Genomic DNA, 21,825 nt, shown 5'->3' with positions numbered 1-21,825 from the left:
AATGAATACTATTATAGTCTATAATTCTACAATACGTAGGTACGTATGATTCCTGCGGCCCACGCTATAAATTCGATAAAATAAAATACCGCGTATTTTGAATTTGTGTTTTGAATAAAATTCGCTTGACGTTGCGGCCCGGCGGCCGTCAAACGAACAACGTGCTCGCTTGGAAAATTGCAGATGGACCGGAAAAAAATATGCAAACGCGTACGAATCCACCGGCGGGGGGGAAGCTCTTATGCCCAATATAGCATATAATAACAATAACAAACAATATAACAATAATAATAACATTTCACTAAATGTAGACGTACCATAGCAATAAAATATATAATAATAATATAATAAATAATAATTTTATACGCGCACAGCGGTACTCGTTCGACGTCGCGTGACTCCCACCACTGCGGCGGCAGGTACTTTCTTTCTAATCAGCTGACCTTCCGGCCAAAACGTTCGCTCGCCGGCCGACGCACACACGCACGCAGACGACAGTCAGTGCGCACACCGATACGTATCGCGACCGGCTGGTTCGAACACGCGCGCGCACGCACGCACTGCCCATATAATATCGTTTACTGTGTGATATAATATTATAATAAATCGTAATTAGAATATTTTGTCCCTCTCACAGGGCTTGTCGACCGAGAGAATTTTTCGCGCGCAGTGCTCCGTTCATTTAGTCTTTCTGGTTTCGTGCCCACGCGGGTTATCGATTCGAATTTCAAACGTGCCCGTAGTACGACGGTTTTCCAAACGTCAGTCGCGATCACAGACACCACGGATAATAATATAGAACGATAGTATTTTTAATTTATCGATTGCCGAAAAAGTTCAACCGGTTCTTATCGGTTATCCACCCCTCTGACGAATCGGCGGTCAGTCGACGGTGCGAAATAATATTATCGACTGCGTCCGCGGCGATCGTTATTTATCTATACGTTCATCCGCGTTGTCGTTGTTTCCATTACTCGTTCGGTGCACTTACCTGTCGACGTTTTGGATAATACGACAATTGCACTCGGTGCTCAGGACAAGCCATACACCCCGTCGAAGAAACGTGAGTTTTTCATTATACTTAATAAAGCTACCGCCATTGTAGAGTGTATTAATATATTATTAAATAAAATAATATTATGATTAGTATAATCATTGATTTTAAATAGTATTTATAATCAATGGTATAATAAATAGGCAGATACGTTATGATATCATGTTATTACATAATAATATTATTATCGTAGTTGGGTAGTTAGGTACCTATCATTGTTATTATCGGGGTTATTATTATAATAAATAGGTAGGTACTCGGAATATATTAAGTCGCCGACAATGAGAATTAAACTAAATTTCAACTCGGGGGCCGGTGACCTTTTTCGTCGGTAAGTAGGAGGTAAATTCGAGGGGAGAAAATTGTTTTCTGAAAATATTTTTAGTACGATTATTAATATCCAATGTCCTCGAGAAGTAATTTTTTATCTTCCAGTCGACTTTGTACGATTTTTGTCCATTTGATATTTTGTCACTGAATATAACCGCGTGTGTTGCGTTTTGGCGGGTTTTATTGTCGATTCATCGTCGACAAACCGGATATATCATTCCGCCGGTTTTTCTATTATATTATAGGAAACAGAACATCAAAGTGTTAAGGTCGCGTGACAGGGGAAGTTAAAAGCTTTTGCCAGCGACGCGATTTTTCGAAACTGGTTTTATGTTCGATTGCACTACCTATTACCTATGTTTCGAAAAACGTTCTGCCAGAGACGCAATAATTATTTTGTAAGGCCGATTTAATTGGGAAACGCGATTTTTATGAAAAACTGCACCGGTGCAAGTGTACGTCATTCAGTCGTTGTATATTATAGACCAACCTACCAGCTATACACTTCTCTTTTTATTTCAACACATGTAAACGACCATAATAATAATATAACACTACGTCGAGACACCGCTGCACGCATCGCAGGACACGTTTAAAATAATATTGTCTACGACGACAATATATACTACGCGAAAAACAACTAGTCATTGTTCCGATTTTACGTTTGGTTTTTAATGAATTATTAATAACGTCAAATCGATCGTGCGACATGGTTTGTAGGGCGATTTTTTTAACCTTCAGAGACCTTTATAATTATTATCGTCCAAATATTCAAGTATAATATTAAGAATTATAATGTACCTAGGTATAGCGTAATGACAATATTATAACAGACAATATAGTTATTTTTCGTCTACCAAATGGACTTAATCTAACCAAATTAGGAATTTATAATATATAACTATTTCAATAAATTGTACATTATAATATAATATGCTTATTTCCTATACATATGACTGCCTAGAATGGACGATTTATTTCAATTATTACTCTTATATAATGTATTATTTGTATTTGTTAATACAACAAGTAAAAAAATGACTAACATAAACATAATAGGTAAATTAGAAATGAATCTTATTAAATGTTCAAAAATGATAAAATATTCCGATATAATAGACTATAATAGGTAGGTAATAATATTATAGACTATAGTAGCATAACTTGTTAAAAAAAAATTGTGTGCTGAAATCGTTTTTATCTTGATACTTGATGTTAAATTGCATCTATGTTATAAAGTAGGTATAAATAATATATTTATAGGGGTGCCCACCTATTTACTCAGTATTTTCGGGTTACTATAAACTTATTCAAGCTTATGTTGTTTTAATTAATTAATTATTATTTATTTATACGAAGAAAATATACTTATAGATAGGTATATCATCGTAAAATATTAATAAAAAAGAAAAATTGTCCCTATGTGTTATGTATTTCTAAACTAAAAATATAAATGCTGGTGTATCTGAAGTCAAGGTTCCACCTGTCTATGAAATGAACTGACCGTGGAGACCTTCATTTAAATTTGGGATTGCACCCGAACTGCTGTTTATTTCGATTATTTTACATGTATATCATACAATTCTTACTAAAAAAACAAACCTATGATGAATATTTCAAACAAATTAAAATTATTATAGTTTAAACGAAAATATACCTATATTTTGTTATATTATTTAAGTACATGGACATTGTCCAATTTTTTGTTTAAATCCAAGGACTAAACTGTTTAATAAATAAAAATATTTTAAATTTTAAGTACAAATTGGATACCTATAATAGATAAGAATGTCTGTGTATTTTATAAATTATTAACCCTTTTTTTGATGATTGTACTTTCCTAGATTTTTAAACGGTGATTCGTAAAATATTATACCCATATATTAATTAAGTTACTATTTATTTTAGTTATTTAACAATGGGTTTGTGTTAAAAATGTTAAAATGATTTTATAATTTTATATATTTTATAAGTACACGGAATACGAGTAGGAAATTTATAAAATCATAGACCTATTATGTTAGTTGTAGGTACATATACTGAATACTGATATACTATAATATAATATAATCAAGTAGATATTAGTAGATACCTACCATCATAACTATGTTATAAAGAAATTCTGCATACAAGGCGATTTTTTAGAATCTTGTCGAAAATTGCACGTACCTATATACTTGATTCGATAATATTAATTATGATCTTGTCGAGAATCTTAATTATATCGGGTTTTAATTATTAATTGTTCGTTCGCTGTTAGTGTTGTAATCATGGCTTGTGACTGAATTGCATTAGAACCGCTGCAGTTGAAATATACTCACTGGAATTTGGCGCCAAACAGGATTATCACTATATAATATCACACGGCGTCTGACCGGTCGCACATGACCGACGATAACACGACTAAAATTGATTATCTGATGTTTACGGATACAGGCGGTCAAAAAAATAATAATTTTTCCCTCCAATATAACCCTTTTTCTCTTGAGTTTTCACCCTTGATTTACTAGCGCTGTTTTTTCGTTCGTATACAATCCTAGGGCAATTACCATATTATATACGTTTTATTGCCGAAGAGCAAAAGCGTTATTAAACTGCCCGTAGGCAATTGCGCAACTTAAGTTGTTTTTATCTTTTCTGTAGACATGGCGCCAATATTATATTATGTGTATAATGTATTATATATGTATATACACGAGTTTATGCATGGTCTCCCCTCTTATTCGTTTCACTTGCCGAGCGATCGATGTACCCATACACGTGTATACCTATTTCTTATAGGCCCAAAATGATCAACGCAAATATAATAATATTATGTTTATCGTAATATGTTATAATAATAATATAGTCGACGGTAATATTCGGAAGGTGGTGTAGTGGTAACGGTAGCGGCTGGTTTTTTTTTTTAACTATTACGAATGAACGACTATAATATAGCTACTTAACGACTATACGAGTAAAACGAGACTGCTGTCGCCATGAGTGAAGGAACGTTAACCCAATGATGTTAACTGTTGCTGGTTGGCGTATGTGTTTATGTTTTAAATGAAAAATTAATTTTAAAGACTCCTAGTCCGTAAGTAATAATATACACTCTTGTAATGACGGTTATCCGTTTGTCCTACACTTCAGTCGAGCTTGCAGCTTAATGTAGGTATATAGTAAAGTACATAATACATTATTATAAGTTATAACCTATAATATATGTTATATTGGTTGAAGAATAGCTCAATTTGGGTTTTAATGTTGTAGTCGGTAGGTTGCAGTGTAGGTACACCTCGACCGCAATAACCTAGACGGTGTTTCAAAGTTTGAATTCTCCATTTAAGTATAAAGTTATGCCTTGATGGATGTGACAAGATAAATATGTTTGGCAGATGCCCATATTCAAAAAACGTTATAAAATATAAATATTTCAAGTAATTCGTTTAGAAAATAGTTCTGAATAAGATTTAATATGGAATTAACTATGTATAGATAATAATAGATAGTAAAAGGTACCTATTAAACAGATAATTTTAACGGTTAGAAAAAAATGTTATAAAATTCAACTTAGTTAAAAAAAACATTAAATTCAAAATAATATAATTTATAGCTTAATGTCATTGCTATTGTAGTTACATAATAAAATATTTAATGTACTAAATACTTAGTGTAATACATCACTTCGCTATAATCGCGGTTATAATTATTCACTACATTATTATCCAACCAAAAAATTATAAAATGTATATGTTTTTTTTCTAAACTAGAAAACACATTTTAAGTTTCTTACTATACAATAATATTTTATAAATATTGAAATTAACTCATATAATCTAATGGGAAAAGTATTTTTTAAGACAAAGATAAAAATCTTTTTAGTGGGTACAATTATATAGATCTTAAGAGATTTACTAGCCTATAGGTATACGTTTTTACCGAGGTTTTTACTATCATACAAAAAACAGTTATATTTATATTTTAAAAAGACTATTGGAATATATGTCCTATAAATACGAAACATGTGCATAATAAAAATTACCATTTATTATACCTTCATTCATCAAATTATCATCAATATCATAAAGTTAGCTCATACTATAACACATATATATATTATTCAATAAGCTTTGAATACATTTTAATGGCATTAGTATACATAAAATAAAAATAGGTGGTAGTAAAATTTGATAACTCTAAGATCTAAGAAAGTTCTATAAACATCAAAATACATATTAATACGCAATCATCATAAGTAAGATTTTTTGATGCCAGTTAAAAATTGTAACGCATATATTTTACACGTGATTTGATTTAACATAAAAAAAAACTATCTTTTTCATTGACGAGTTATTATAACTTAAAATGTCTTTAAAAAAATAAATAGTTTATATAACTTTTTTGTTTTTAGTTTCTGTATGAATTACCTATGAGGAACCTTTTATTAAATTTTCAAGATTTTTGACCTAACGATCTTATTTTTGACCGATATTTAGAATAAAACTAAAAAAAAAAATCGATGATATAAAATATTCAAAAACAGTCAAAATATTTTGTGTAGAAAATGCTATTTATAAACATTTATGAAAATGTCAAGCTTATATTACATTCATTCGTTTTTAAAGTACGACAAAATAAGAAATTCGATTTTTTTCTATCACTAATTTTATGTTTAATTTCCACTTTTTCGTAATTGTTTTTTTGTTTTTCCCGATTATTTTAAAAAGTATTTGGAATTTATAATAATTATTACCCAATCAAATTCACTTAGAATCCATACCAGAAAAATATTGAAGTTGACATTCAAAGCATTTTTGTACTATAAGACTTGTACACATATACAAAAAAAAAACGATACATCATTGTAAAATCAATACCTTCATCGCTCTACTCGAATCTAAAATGCACAATTTTTTTTCTTAAAAAGAGTGATGTTAAAATTTTAATGAAACTGTATACCTATAAACGAAAAATAATGTTTTTCCTTAATACATTTTAGTTATTTTGTTGTATTTACCATACAGACTTGAAACTTTCCGACATAACTTATATATACTAATATTTTATATACAAAATGACATTTACAACAATTTAGAATTTTATTTATATTATGCATTTGTTCACACCATATTACGGCAAGTTGGTAATGGCTTTAAAGTTTTAGTAGTAATAATGCAATGTTGTCGCAAATATCAGATAAACTTATCAAATTAAGAAAAATACAACTGTCATACACTAATACGAATGACATAAATTATCCTCAGAAATAAATGTTGATCCATCCGTCTCTTTTTCTCAGAAATCAGAATAGTTTTTTGTATAAAATTATTTAATTATTAATACAAAATATAATACATTATACATAATACAATTTATCTTTGAATTTACTATTGAATTCAAATTGAACACCCCAATACAGTGACTTGTTCAGTTACATCTCGAAAGTGAAAACTTACTAAACGTACAGAAAAATTGAGTTCACAAGTCTTTTAAATTTAATATTTCTATTCATTCTGAAATGCATACTTATGTCAACTTGTGAATTATATGCCGAAAAGGAAGTTGTATGATTTTATAATAACATGTTTTATTTTTTTATAGTGTGATAATATATTATCATTGTTAATGTAAAATGTATAATATATTTAATATTATCTTAGTTTAGATATTGAATAGGTACAATTTAAAATGTTGTATATTTTTACTCATATAATTATTTTAAGTTTTTCTCGTGGATTCAGATAAGAAAAAAATGTTAGGCTCTGTTAATTTCTTATTTGAATACATAATAAAAAAAAAAAATGCAAAGAATTCTCTAAATGGTCAAGTTCAGGGACATATTTTATATTTTTAATTCCCATGAATTATAAAAATAAGAAATTAAACTTTTATTTTATTTCTATACCTACATTAATCCGTGAAAAACCATTTAAACAAATCCTTCATTTCATATACCTGGGCATTAATATGAATACTTCGACCTTCTTTAACGACTTTATTAAAAAAAAAATCATCTATTGGTTGTTTTCGAACTTGTACAAAATAGATTTTAAATTGAAACTACAGAAGTCTGGAACTACTTTAAATTCCTATTGATATATATATATATATATATAACTTGGATCTTAAAGATAACCTATTACGAGAAACATAATCAAGGATAATGTGTAAAATTAATTTCGTCGGACAATCAGCGCATCTTCAAGATAACAATTTAAACTATCGTGCCAGCATGAAATGGATTTCGTCGGAACTCCAATATAATTGAAACCCTGACTTTGAAACTCAACGTTCCGTAGGGTCACGGTGTTATTTTTACGTACATAGTACATGTATAGTTTATTTTTTTTCCGAGTTATCAGATTATTATTTTCACGTGTGTTGATGTTGTTACCGGCCTACGTACATAATATACATAATATACATATAAATACTGATCCGGGTTCGGACACACGTCGCTATTATTATTATTATTTTTTATTTACTGACCCACGTGTCCTTTGATTGTCTGGACCGGTGAATTCTTTATGACCTACCCGGAACGATAAACACGATAAAAAACTATAGAATTCGAAGACATCCGAAGAACATTCAAAATAATGATGCGTTGTGACCAATATAATTATGTATATGTGTATTATACATACTGAAATTACACTAAAAAGTGCGTTTACACAGCTTACCAGCTAAATCATCATCACTTTCTCTTTCGTTGGCTAGCTGTTATAGGTACACTGTGAAATTACTGCAGCGAGACACGTAAAAAAAACAATAATCTGTCGCCTTCTTGTCGGACGTGTTTTAGAGAATGTCCAGTAATTCATACGGTTCATTCTCTCTAGTTTCTACACTATGATATTATTAATGATAATAACAATATTATAAAAGTGATAATAGTATTATATTATCCACAGACAAAAGTTGAATTATGAGGACACATTGGTTTAATTTCGCCTCGAATTTCGCTGTATGACGCAAGCAGTTCTACGTCCACATAGATTGATATTAAATTATTATTAAGAAGTAGTTTTAGAATTTAATCAACTGCATTTACGTATAGGACCTTATTGCTCATAAGTATAATATCAAATGTATTAATGCATTAAACAAAACATAAAATATATGTTTATCTCTTATTGTTTCGGAATAATGAAAAATGAAATCGGGTTCGATGTGCCCAAGAATATTATTGATAACATATTTTATATGATACATGTTAAGCTCTAAAAATCGCTTTCCAATGATTTATGATCAATTATCTGTGTAGATGTGATTTTAATACGTTTCAAATTTCACACTTTATTTCGGTCCTGTTTATTTAGTATTCTTCTAGTAATAATCTACAAATAACAAAATTGACTTTATTTGAATGTAGGTATATATTATATATATATTGTTTGTTTTTATTAACGTACGTAACTCGCACACACTTTTAACAAATATAGGGTTTTTGTTTTGATATTCAAGGCTTCTTAAACACTTATGTTAAATAACTTTCGAATGCTTTGTTTTTTAATATTTGTATTTTTGAGACAATAAAGAGCTCAGTTAACAATAAGTTGTTAAATTTTAGTGGATACCTATAGATACCTGATATATTATTTTAAAGTTTACAAAGTATTAAAATTGGTTTGAATTACAGACATGTATAGTTATGAAGGGTATAGATATGCGTTTTTGAAGATATAATTTTTTTAATGGAATTTAGAAAAAATTAAAACTGGTACGCATATTGAAGTATATATATATTTTTGTTAAAGATTCACTGCATAGAGTTTTTATTTACAATTCAACTAAATTAATTTGAACGTTTGTAATATATAGGTATGCATAAATAAATTAATATACAAGGTGACTTTTTAAGCATGCTCACCTCCATTTTCCCCTTTTAGGGCCAGTTGTACAGTCCGTGATTAAACTCCGATTACGCTTAATCAGCTGATAACAGATATTTAACCGGCCAAATTCGGCCGGTTAAACTGTGATTAACTTTAATCACAGACTGTACAACTGGCCCTTATAGTACGTTTATTTAAAATCTGATTTATAGAATTTTTAAATGTATCTAAAGACCATATTTTTACATTTCTGATATTTGTTGTAACTATTATTTAAGGAATGTACTTTGGCGATTCAAACTTTTATTTTTCAAATGAAAACCCACCCTTTCTTATTCAAAAATTATTTTAGTGGATGGTTTTCTTAAAAATAGTTATGTTTCTAAATAAAAATTCCAATGAGTAGTTTCTGAGTTGTTAAAATGTTTATATTAAGGATAATAAACTTAAAAATAGTTTTATAAAAATAATAATACCTAACTAATGACTAAAAACTATAATAGTATGTAATACCTATTAGATGTAGAATTTATTTTTCTTGGATATTTTTTTCAATTATTTACGTATATTAATAAATCAATAGTAATTACCTATACTAGCTTTTTCAAATTGTCTAAGCCCCCGTATCTACATATTAATTATTATCCTGAGTACACAAAGTTTTATAACTCAAAAACTACCTACTCCCTTCAATCTTGATTTAGTTAGGCACATTAAAATTCTCAAAAATAATATCTGTTTAATTATTAAAAATGAAAAAGAGAGGATTGTAGTGTCACAAGATTATAATTCTTAAGTGGTACAAAAAATTTCAAAGATTCGAAAATATGGTCTACAAGTGAATTTAAAAATTCTAAAATCATAATTTGAATATATGCATAATTTAAGTATAAAAATAAGGTGAGCTTAGTTAAAAAATATACATTTTTATGTTTATTTTTCTTTAAGTATTATATAGAATGTTGGACAATCCTGTCTTATAGATTTATACATAATATATATTTATAATTCCTTCTATATTATACCTACATTAAGAATGACGAGTTAAACAACTATTCTCATTTATGACTCTTGGACGGTCTCGTGATGGAGAGAGGTAAGGGATAGATCTCTTCATGTTCTTTTTTTATAATCCCAAATAACTAGTGATTTTTATATTGGAGTGTTTTAAAATTGTTCATGCACTTACTATAGGTAACAATCCTAGCATAACTGTCATAATAGGTAAACGCATTGTTGAATATTCATGAAATTTTGATTATTGGTTCCGAAAAAGTTCTTGATGTCTCAAAAATCAAGAAATATTATTATAACCTATCTAGGTAAGTACTTACTTTTATAAATGATACATTTTTTTTAAATTTTTTTTTAATAAGTTTTATGAGACTTAATAAAAATAATTTATTTTTGAGATTTAACTTATCTAAATTTTATTGTTATTGTGATAGATCTACGACCCTCGAAATCCTTAGAACGCTACTTTTAAATATTAATTAATGTCGACTCAACATAGCTAATTAGATTTAAAAAAAAATTTATTTATCTAAAATATGCTCTCTCTCTCTCTCTCTCTCTCTCTCTTAGCTGTCTTCGAGTTACATGAATATAGAATATCCATGTTTTATTTATTTATACAGAATTTATACTTCTCAATGTGCCATGAGCATCGATGTTTTTATATTTTGTGCAAACAGCGCGCTATATTTCCTTATTGTTTATTTTATTACGTGTCCAAATAGTGGCAAATACACAAAGTTAGAAGTACAAGCGGATACGATCCTGCGTCAATATCCGGTCTTTCTGTTTAAATCCTATCGGTGAAGTATACACAGAAATGTTAGTATTGCGTTGGAGCATGATTGAATTGTGTAAAAAAAAGCATAATACAAAATATCATCGTGTAATATCGTGTAATTTTTTTTACGCAATTTCCGATTAAATATGTTCTATATAGTATACACAAACCATTAATATGTAATGAAATAATGGAATCAAGTAATGGACTTCCTTTTGACATTCTAAACACACACACACACACACACACACACACACACACAAACAAACACAAATACAGATCTAATACATCATGTTTTTCTTGAGTGATTGTATTTATAGCGAGAAAGAAAAACACGGACGCTATTCGCTTGCGGAAAATATAGCAGCAAGTACCTATACTTACTTATCTATACCTTACTTACCTATTCACGGTTATGTACAACGATGGTATATAGTAAAATCATACGTTACTGGTCACACAGACGTAAGAATAAAAATAATTGCTTGTAAAACCGGGTTGTTCAATTTTACGCATTTTTAAACGAGAGTTCGGAAAATGTATGGCGAGAGCGCGGGGAGTAGTCTATGGAGTGTACTTGTGTATATATGGTATAAGAATCGAATGTTTTGAGAAACATTGTTTTTAGTTGCTGAGAGGACATTTGCATATCCTGCCATCGGCTATCGCTGCTGTCTGTCGGCTACGCATTATTATATTGCTTTGAACTTGATACCACAATTGGCCGGATGACCTAGGCCTACAAACGGGCTGCGCACGAGTTCCAGTTTTCTCAATACTCGTAGACTGGATATTCGCTGCTGTAGGTCGGTGTCTGCACAAACATATAATACATATATAATATATAATGTACATTTTTATATTCATATGTATATAGGTGCTCATCTGTTGTAGTATATTATATAGGGTGTCTCATCGTAGTGTTTGTCTCCATCAATAACTTTGTATAGTAAAGTTAATGATTTTTGTTGAGACATTATATAAAAAATTACAACTATAAATTATAAGTTACAATAACTCAAAATAACTCAATGTAGTTTTTGGTATACTTACTTATAATATACTCATACAATATTATAATAAAATCAAAACATTTGTTTTTGTGTTTCCTCGAAATCTGGGAAAGCCAATTTATGTAAATATTTAGAATGATAAATAACTAATTTCCATTGAGTATAGATGAAGATTTAAATGTATTAGGTAGGGGAGTTTACATATTATATATAGTTTGCTGGTGGGTACCTAGTAAATTTGGTAGATAATGGTCAATGGATATCAAGTTCGGTGAGGCATTCTGTATGGTGTATATTATATTTGTCGGAAGGTGGGTTGGTAGACTGCAGTACACTGAAAACAACACCTGACAATATTTGTATAATTTAAAATAAAACCGACAACCGTCGTTGCCATCATCGCAAACCATCTGTTTTTATGTAATAACATTTACGCGGTGTACGTACTACTACGGAGCGCGGGCAATGTGCAAAATTGTGTAACACGCTTGTCGAGTGTCGCCGCGGCTAGTGATGAATCGAAAAAAAAAGAAAGTACTTATACATTTATTAAATTTATTGGCAATATTATAGGTATATATATATATTTATGTACCTATAGTTATAACTATTCATTTCAAAACTGCAGTGTTTACCTTTGCATTGTCATCGATAACGAAATGAATAGGTTATAATATATGATGTATACCCATGTGCCGCCGTACACATACTATAATACGTATGTCGTACGTATTATTTTAGTGATATACGACTGTGAATAATAACTTGAAAACTTTCATACGGACTAATTCAAATCTATGTATATATAATATTTATAGCACGCGTGTCTGCTTTTGGGGTTACTTTAAAACCATGAAAATGTGTCACTTTGTTTTTTTGTCAAAAATGTTTTCAACCGTTCAAATATAATGTATAATACGAGTACAATATTATTTAAGCACGAAGTACCAACTTGTAGAAATATTTCTACAAAATAAATATTAACATGTCCTTTGAAAGTGAGCATCTCTGTTATAGTGTCTAATATTCCATATATTTATACAACTTAAACATATTATAGAACAATTATTTAACGATACTAATTATGTATACTTTATACATAATATTATTATTTTTTTTATTCTGGCCGTAAAGTGTTGTGTTTTTAATAAATTTAAGTATATTTACATTTTTGTTATAGTACGTCTGTGTCCTCTAGATTTTGGTTGTATTTAAGTCTGAACCATTTACTAAGATAATGTTTTAAGATGATAGATATTATGTTGCAAAATTTATTGGTTTTATTTTTCCAGGTATGTGATTTATTCTAAAATAATCTTATTATTATTGTTAGGTATTATGTACTATTGTACTGTTTCTTGAACTTTTTTTAGATTCGTATTTCTTTATTGATCTGCCATATGACATTGTGAATTTTGTACATTTTCTTTATTATATTTATCTATTGATGTAGGTAATCTGCTATACGTGTAGATATGGACCATAATATATCTTGAGAATTAAATCTTGTGCTGCTTCTTAGTTATTTGAATTTTGAACTGCAGTTTTTTCGTTTTATTTTATGCCACAGTGTTTCATGTTATTTTGTATTTTAACACATCATTTATTTCATATTTTATATTATTTATAAATTACTATAAAATAATAACTATGATTTTATATTAATTATTAATAATTTGTAGAGTTAGGCATCCCGTATAAATATGTCATTTTAATGTGTATCATCACGGTAATGACGCACGATAATTGATTATTAAAATGTACAGTTATATATAATTGTAATATATTAACAACGGTATTGTTTATAGCGTTATGCAATTGTGATTTTCAATGTTACTAGGTTATGATCATTTTTGTCTCTTAACATATTATGTTGTAAGTATGTATATGTAAATCATTACTTAAAACATACCATATAAAAAAGAGAGAGGGGGATAAAAAGCACACAGTATGCATGTTTATTAAATTCGATTCGAATGGCCGTTTTTTATTTGTTACATTATGCAATTTTTATGTGGTAAAAAGCTATACGAGTATACCTAAGAATTTTTACATACGTTTTAAACCGTGTAATTTTAAATTTATGCCTATGTATTTAGTTTTTTTCAATAAATTGTCAGTCTTCTGTAGAAGTTATATTTTAACTTCCCTATCAGCGTATAGTAGTCCGTATTTCAAGGTCGATAAAAAATCATATTAGTTTTTATTTTTGTAAACAATGACGATTGTTTCTAAAGAAATCAACAGTAAATAGTATTCGTTTCACTCAATCAGATAAATCGATTTGAATATTATAAGCGTTGGATATAGGGATATAAAAAGAAGAAAAATAATATGTACCTTTACGGCTTTATGTTGTATTTCTCTTCGACACGGTTACCACTCTATATCAGCTAGATTAGTGCGCATCGTGAATTAATTCACACATCCGCGAAACGCATAAATTATTATACTATTAACATTATGTTTATAAATATGCATAATATATCACTATATCGGGGATAAAACTTTCACATTTACAAAAATATAGTAGTAATATAATAATAATATATTAATTAAATACCATTATAGCTTTGGGTGCATAATTTAAATACAAATTTTGTTGTACAATAGTCACATTTTATTTCGTGTACTTTTATAGTTCTATTTTTATTTTTATATTAAATTTTATATTAATATTATGACGTAGACGTTTAACAGTATAAATAATAGATTCATTAGCAAAAATATAGATTTATTTTTATAAATACTTACCTTGTATTGTTAAAATATTTTAATATGTTTAAAATAAATAAACATTGTAATAATGATATGGCAAGTCCAAAAATAACTATAACCTATCATATTTTTTAATTTTTAGCTCAAAAGCTCGTTAGTTGTTAGTTTATAGTATTTTTAAATACGTATATTGCAGTATACTTAATGTATAGGAAAAAAAGTAGAAGTACGAAAACGAAACTAAACAAATAGGTATAAGTTTGCGGTTAATTGTTTTATGGATATAAAAGTGAATGAATTATTTGCTTGAAAATATTAACGTTTCTTTTATAACTATAAAAAAATAATGTAAATTAATATTAATAATATATTATGTAATAGATTATAACATGTTATTAAAATATCTTTAAACATTATATAATTATTAACAATAACTAATAAGCATACGTTATTTAAATATGCATATCGTATATGAGTTCTGAACACTTACAATTATAATAAGTACAATATCATACAATATTATCAGAGTCGAGTAGTCAAATTTGTATGGGTGACAAATCAAATGTAATAAATATAGGGGGGTATATCACTTTTGAAAAATAAAATAACGTTCTATACTTTAAACTCACTACGACAGTAACAGATAAATTACGTATTATTAGCTTAACACTGTGTTTATGTTATTAATGAATTATACGGTTGGATTAGAATCAAACATTAGTCATTTATAATATAATACCTATATTTATTAAAAATATTTTGTATTAAAAACAAATTTAAAGCGTTTTAACTTTGTAATTGTATCAATAAATAATAATTACATATTACACTCCTCAGTGTACAATTTTTGGTGATAGGTAATTAAAAAAAATAAAAAATAGGTTGCACGGAGAATTTTCCACGTTTTAGGTTGTAAAAATAAGCAGGTTAAATACGGTGAAAAAACTTTGATCGCATAGTTCACACTGTGTGCTGTTTTTTTTTTTTTTAGTCAAGAGAAAGCAATAAATTAGACTAGTTTTTTTTAAAAATGATTTTACGTCACGGCCAAAAGCATACTCACGTACGATTAAAAGATTTTAGGTCGTCATCTGTGACAATTGTGTCCTTCGTATTTATTTTCCAGCATTTTGAAGTGACCGAAATATTGATGTATCCTCTTGGATTTGGGTCGTTCATCAGCCACTGTTCAGTGTAATTCTTGATTGAGGTCAAATGGCCATATAGTCGGTCACATATCGCACACGTCGTTCTACCCCAAGAACTTAGTGATTTCAACGCACAAACATGAATTGTGAGTGTTGAAAATAGTGCAGGGAAATTAAACGATTCCGAAAGAGGCCAGTTGTACGAATCACGCATAAATCACAGTTGAATAATACGCATAGTATTATCATCGTGTGACCTTCGCCCTATTCATATTCAAGATTACGATGTCATGTATTTTAAATTACATTATTATAATGTTGTTGTATACCTTTACAGTTGCCGTGCATATTGCACATTTATACAATAATTACCTACTTACTTTTACCACGAGCTATTTAATGCATATAAAATAAGAGTTACAGTGGTAATAATAATCTGCGTGAAATCCTGATCACGATGATTTGTTCATGGTTTGATGGCGATTTTTATGATTAGGTAAAAACACACGCACAATTTCACGTCTTATTTATGGCTTTGTGATAGCGGTGGCGGAGTGCATTTTTTTTCAACGTGTTCTTGTTTAAACTATAATATAATATACCTACCTACTATTGTCATTGTCATTATCTTTTACTGCATAATATATTTATCTGATATGTCTGATAACAGGAAAGCTTTGTAGTTTTGTACTTATACAAACATCATAGGTAATAAGTCTTATGTTTTTTTTTTAAATGATTACGTGCTTCGACGTAGAAGCAAAAAAAACTGTAAAGAATAAGTTATTTTTATACCATCTATTATGTCGGGTTTGTTTTCTTGAGGCTAGACTTCCTTTTTATAGCGTAATTTTTTTTTCAAACAGAATTTTTTTATTTACGATTCAACAGGCGCTTCCATTTGGACCGGTAATGGCCAAGTCAGGTGCCTGTAGGTCTGGTGGTACACACACACTCGTGAACACACATACTTACGATCCACTTAGTAGCCACGCTAAACCTATATATTATATATATGGCTTCATAAAGGTCACGTGTAACTAACCGGTAACCAGTGTCAAGTGTGGTACCGAAATTTAATAGAACGGAGGATGTGGTTGTGCGATGCGGGTGATAACACTGAAAACAGCTATACTATGTCTTATAGAAACGACATGAATAAAATTCTCTTAAATATAATTATTGGGTAGATAGTAAGATACATTCTAACGTGACTTATTATTATTATTATATTATAACAGTTATTATAGACCAGTAAACTTATATTTTATGACACAACTAGGAGAATTAATATTTTTAACAATAATTATAGGTTACGATTTGTGGTTTTTATTTGACATTCCTCATATCAGTCATATCTACCGAGAAAAAATAAAAGGGTGAACTTACTTTATTTTGGTAATTTGAATTTTAGTCGTTAGGTCTGAATTAAAAATTAGGTTTATTCGTTAAAATTACAAATAATAAAATGATGTCCTCGAGTAAAAATGTATAAACATAGAGTAAATGTAAAAATAAAAATAAAAACAAGATTTACTAGGTGTACTGCAGTTATATATTATAGTTTATAAACTTCGACTTCGCTCTACAACCGTCGAGAAACAAGTTTTTGTTTTGCGCAACGGTATGTATAGTATAATGTTATTAAACTGCGCGTTTACTCGCCGGGACTTAGTGGATATAACAAAAAAGTCGACCAGCGAAGCACCTTCGAGTTATGTCACTATATATAAAACACACACACACACGCTCACCGCGTAACGTGCACGTACTTTTTTTTAGTAATAACACCTCCGTATGATAATAATTACACAATTTTATTCCTATCAGAGTTCATAAAGTACACACCGCACTACTACATACAACACATATGTTATTATACATACACTGCAAATGCTGTGCTTATAGTTAACGTATATAACCTACATCAACGTATTCATATATAAGCGTCGCGCACGGCTATTGTCTAACCTACAAAATAATAATATGTTCTTTTTTGCCGACGCGTCGTCCGTGCGTTTGAAAGTCAAAACTCGTCGTGTTAAAAGAGTAGGAGGCTGCGTGGCCAACATCCATAATACGCGAAACATATAATATATCCGCAACCACTGTGCGTATAGCACGGTTATCAACTATTATATAGATAACCATGATAAACAAGTACAAATGTCGACGTCAGAACTGTGTTATCGGTTATTGATCCACGGCGCTGTATCCGACAGCGGATATACGAAAATTGCGTTTTCAATCGTCTGTGAAGCCCTTCGAACAATATTCTTTTACTAATTGATTTTTTTTATAAAATTATTTTTATCAGTTAACTCTTAGCCTCGTTCGTGAGATTTACTCTGATCTGAAGAATGAGATTCAAACTTTAAAATTTGTTGATGTGGATAAGTTTCCTCCACTATTACCTGCAGTTATTACAAATTGTTAAATATATATTATATGAGCCTTAAAAGCTTCCAAAAACCAAGTTCAAAATCCACTGGATGTATTATAATACTATTTATTTTTGTTATTTTACTCAATCTAACAGTTTGATTAGTATAAACAAGAGAAATAAGTTTTCAAATGACTATTTCAATCATATTATACTCTTATCTAGGGTGTTTATTGAGTTTCTGAGGCATAATAATGCCTTACCTAATACTTATTTCTGAAAGTATACTATTAGGTAACCTATAATAACAAACTCCGTTCTACATTCGTAAATGACAATTTAAGATTTAACCGTAGGTTTATAAACATAACTGTAAGATCCATTAAAAAATAAAAAATATATTTTACAGACTTATCATTGTTAACATGCAATACACGCAATCAAATGTAAATACATTTAAAGACAATATAGCAGAGTCTTCTACTGATATATTAAAATAGTTTTCGCATGAGTCTTCTTAATTACCTATTTTAATGCTCAATAGCATTTATGCAGATTATTACCTGCATAAATAAAGAATTGAATATTGTTATATCTAAATCATTAAAAGACAGAAGTACGCCTATTATAATATTATATCTGATGAAAAGTGACTACCTACGTATTTCATTATGTTGAAAATTTGAATTGAAATTATTTTTTAAATGTTTATAAATTATATTGATTTAAAATACTGTGAGTCGAATACATTAAAAGTAGAAAGGTGAAGGATGGTGCTAAAAAATTGTTACTGTTCGTACAAGTGTGCCAATCATGTTGAACGTAAATCACTGGTTATCGGTTAATTATTAACACTATTTATTAAGTTTCGTACTTTCGTATGCTATAACAAAAATTTAGGTTTAATAAAATAAAATATATTATTTTCCGCAACCGGTGTTTGTTTTAGCGTGAGTATCGTTGCAGATAAATCACTTACTAAATATAGCCAATACCTATTGTAATATAATATATTTGTGTGTATCTATACTATAATAATATACAGTCCTACTTATCCGTTGATCTCTGTCTGTACGACGATAAATATATAAATCGACTTGATTTTGCGTTTTTCTTTCAGCCGATTTTTTCGCGTCCTTTAGCTCCACTGGGAAAATGAAAGTGTATCGCATTTATATCGCCTAGTGTCTACCCATCGATCTTAGTAGTTTAGAGTTCTTTCGACTGTCGACTGTGAACACAAATTTCCGCGGAGCAATAGGGTAGGTTCAAAAATCCAACGAACTATCAAAGATAACTGCAAGGCGTCTGCAGTGATGATTATACGTTTATATATAGAACACTTGATGATGGAATTATTGATAACAATATCGTAGAAATAATCTTCTATGCGTGATTTGATTTACCATAAAAATATCTTAAAAAGTAATACAATATGATTTTCAGTTTCCACCGCAAAATAATAAAAATTGCAGGGTATTGCGTATGTAAACAACCATAAGGAGATTAGGTATTGAATATTTGAATACGAAAATATTCATAAAATATAATAATATAAGTATTAAAATATACTGAACTACCTAAAAATAATGAAAATAAAACATGCATGCCTTAGGTACGTAGGTAATATTAAAATATTTTTGGGTAATACCTAATGCTTTTTATCTTAAAGCAAAAATCTTTAAAAATCGCTTAAAATAAATAATTATTATCAAACATTTAGATACACTTATGAAAGGCAACGGGTATATTAAATTTGGAGCCAATTCGAATGACCTGTAGCTGTTATCACTTTGGCTGAATTCCTGGATATTATATTTGTGCGCGGTAGATGCGTACCTATAATAAATAATACCTTGTCACCTATATGGACTTAACCCATCTTAATAGCGACGGTGGTTGTAGCTGTCTACTCGTAATTATATCAACAACCGAAATGGCGGTCATTTTACGCGCGCAGACATAAACCGGACCGCCGCCGCGAAAGTGGATCAAGGGCAACGGTGCCGGTACAATATAATACGTCGATCGCTCGTCTCATCGTGCACGTCTGTTCCGTTTGAATTTTGAGATTTTACTGACCCACGTCGAAGAGGCCACACGGGTCACAGTATCCAGCGTTCGGATTCGATAAAAAACCAGCTATAAGGAAGAACGCAAATTATTTGTACATAAAAACTGTCTGTTCGGACTTGACATTTATGTAACACCGATTGCTACAACAGCTGCTGCCCTTAAATCAAACATAAACCCATGTGGGGAAGGACAAAAACCGCACCCATCTCAGAGGCACTCGCGGGCACTTGTGTGGTATAGATGCAGTTTTCATATTTTTCAGTAAATTAACTCCAAATAAAATGTAGTCGCCGAGGTAATTTAAATCTTTCCATACTTTCCATATTTATTTTTGAGTTTTTTTTCCGAGATATGATTATTTGATGATTTACTATAATTTCGGATATAATATACTTATGGAATTGTTGGCACGCCGTGGCTTTGAGTGTTTAAACTAAAGTATCGAGTTAACTAAAGTACCAGTTCCATTTTGATTGGCATTTTTTTTTTCATTGACGCGCTCGCTGTAGAGTACGAAACACATAGGTAAGCTCATTGCTGGTGTACTTAACTAGCTACTTCTCAAAAATAGCATCCGACGATTGTCAAATTTGCAAAATGAAAGTCCCTTTCGTACCTAACACCCTTAATACAGGGTCGTATATTCATCGAATAATAATATAATATATGTTTATTATATATTTATATATCTACTCCTTATGCGTACGCTCTGTTTGTTTTTTTTGGCGTATTTTTTTTTAGTGTATGGGAGGTGGTGGGGAGTCAAAATCATTAGAAATATTTAGAAAAATAATTAAGAATGATTCACGTCTTTAGATTGTTCGAATCGATTTATATTACCCCGCTCCGTGGACAACTTGCATCGCCTATCCATTTTGTTCCGCAAAAACTCGTCGCGTCCGTACACATCCGTATTGTAGTAGGTTCTGGAAATATTTTAATAAATTCACCGACGGTCTCTATAATACGATATTATTATACATCTTCCGGTCGTATTTTTCGGACGGACCTCTTCTCGGCCGGCCAGCCGCACCGACGCCACGCCGCCCGTGCCCGCCCGGATGAGTTTCGTAACATCGCGGGCGACGGTGGCACACTTTCTACACACACACACACACACACACACACACACACACACACACACACGCGGGCGCGCAATATGATATCCCTATTCCTTACACGGTGGTTTCAATACGCATATTCCTTAGCGGTGTCATATTGCTATCCATCTATAAATTGGTATCAGTGTCTACGTCAAATATGTTGTAGCTAAATAAATATGTAACTATGAATGATCGACATCTTACTATATATTTTCAATACGTTTGCAAATAATAGGTACACGTTTAGAATATCCGGAGATACCATAATTTTGATTTGATATTTGATTTCGGTGTATGATTTTTTTGAGCAAAGAAATATTTTAAATATTTAATGGTGTTTGTAAAATGTATGTAATATAGAATACGGATCAAAATATATACTTAT

General features: G+C 29.9%; 1 protein-coding gene across 1 annotated transcript in view; it reads left to right on the top strand.

Annotated features, from left to right (window-relative positions):
* The first annotated feature begins 479 nt into the window (after positions 1–479).
* The window catches only part of LOC100570755 (AF4/FMR2 family member 4), a 64,137-nt gene continuing 42,791 nt past the window's right edge, over positions 480–21,825 (top strand). The window contains exon 1 of the mRNA XM_003244920.4: positions 480–1,063. The gene's annotated coding sequence lies outside the window, so the exon portion shown is untranslated. The remainder of the gene's footprint in view (positions 1,064–21,825) is intronic.

This window comes from Acyrthosiphon pisum, chromosome A1, assembly GCF_005508785.2.
Source record: "Acyrthosiphon pisum isolate AL4f chromosome A1, pea_aphid_22Mar2018_4r6ur, whole genome shotgun sequence".
Lineage (NCBI taxonomy): Eukaryota > Metazoa > Arthropoda > Insecta > Hemiptera > Aphididae > Acyrthosiphon > Acyrthosiphon pisum.
This window is presented reverse-complemented; position numbering and strand designations above follow the sequence as displayed.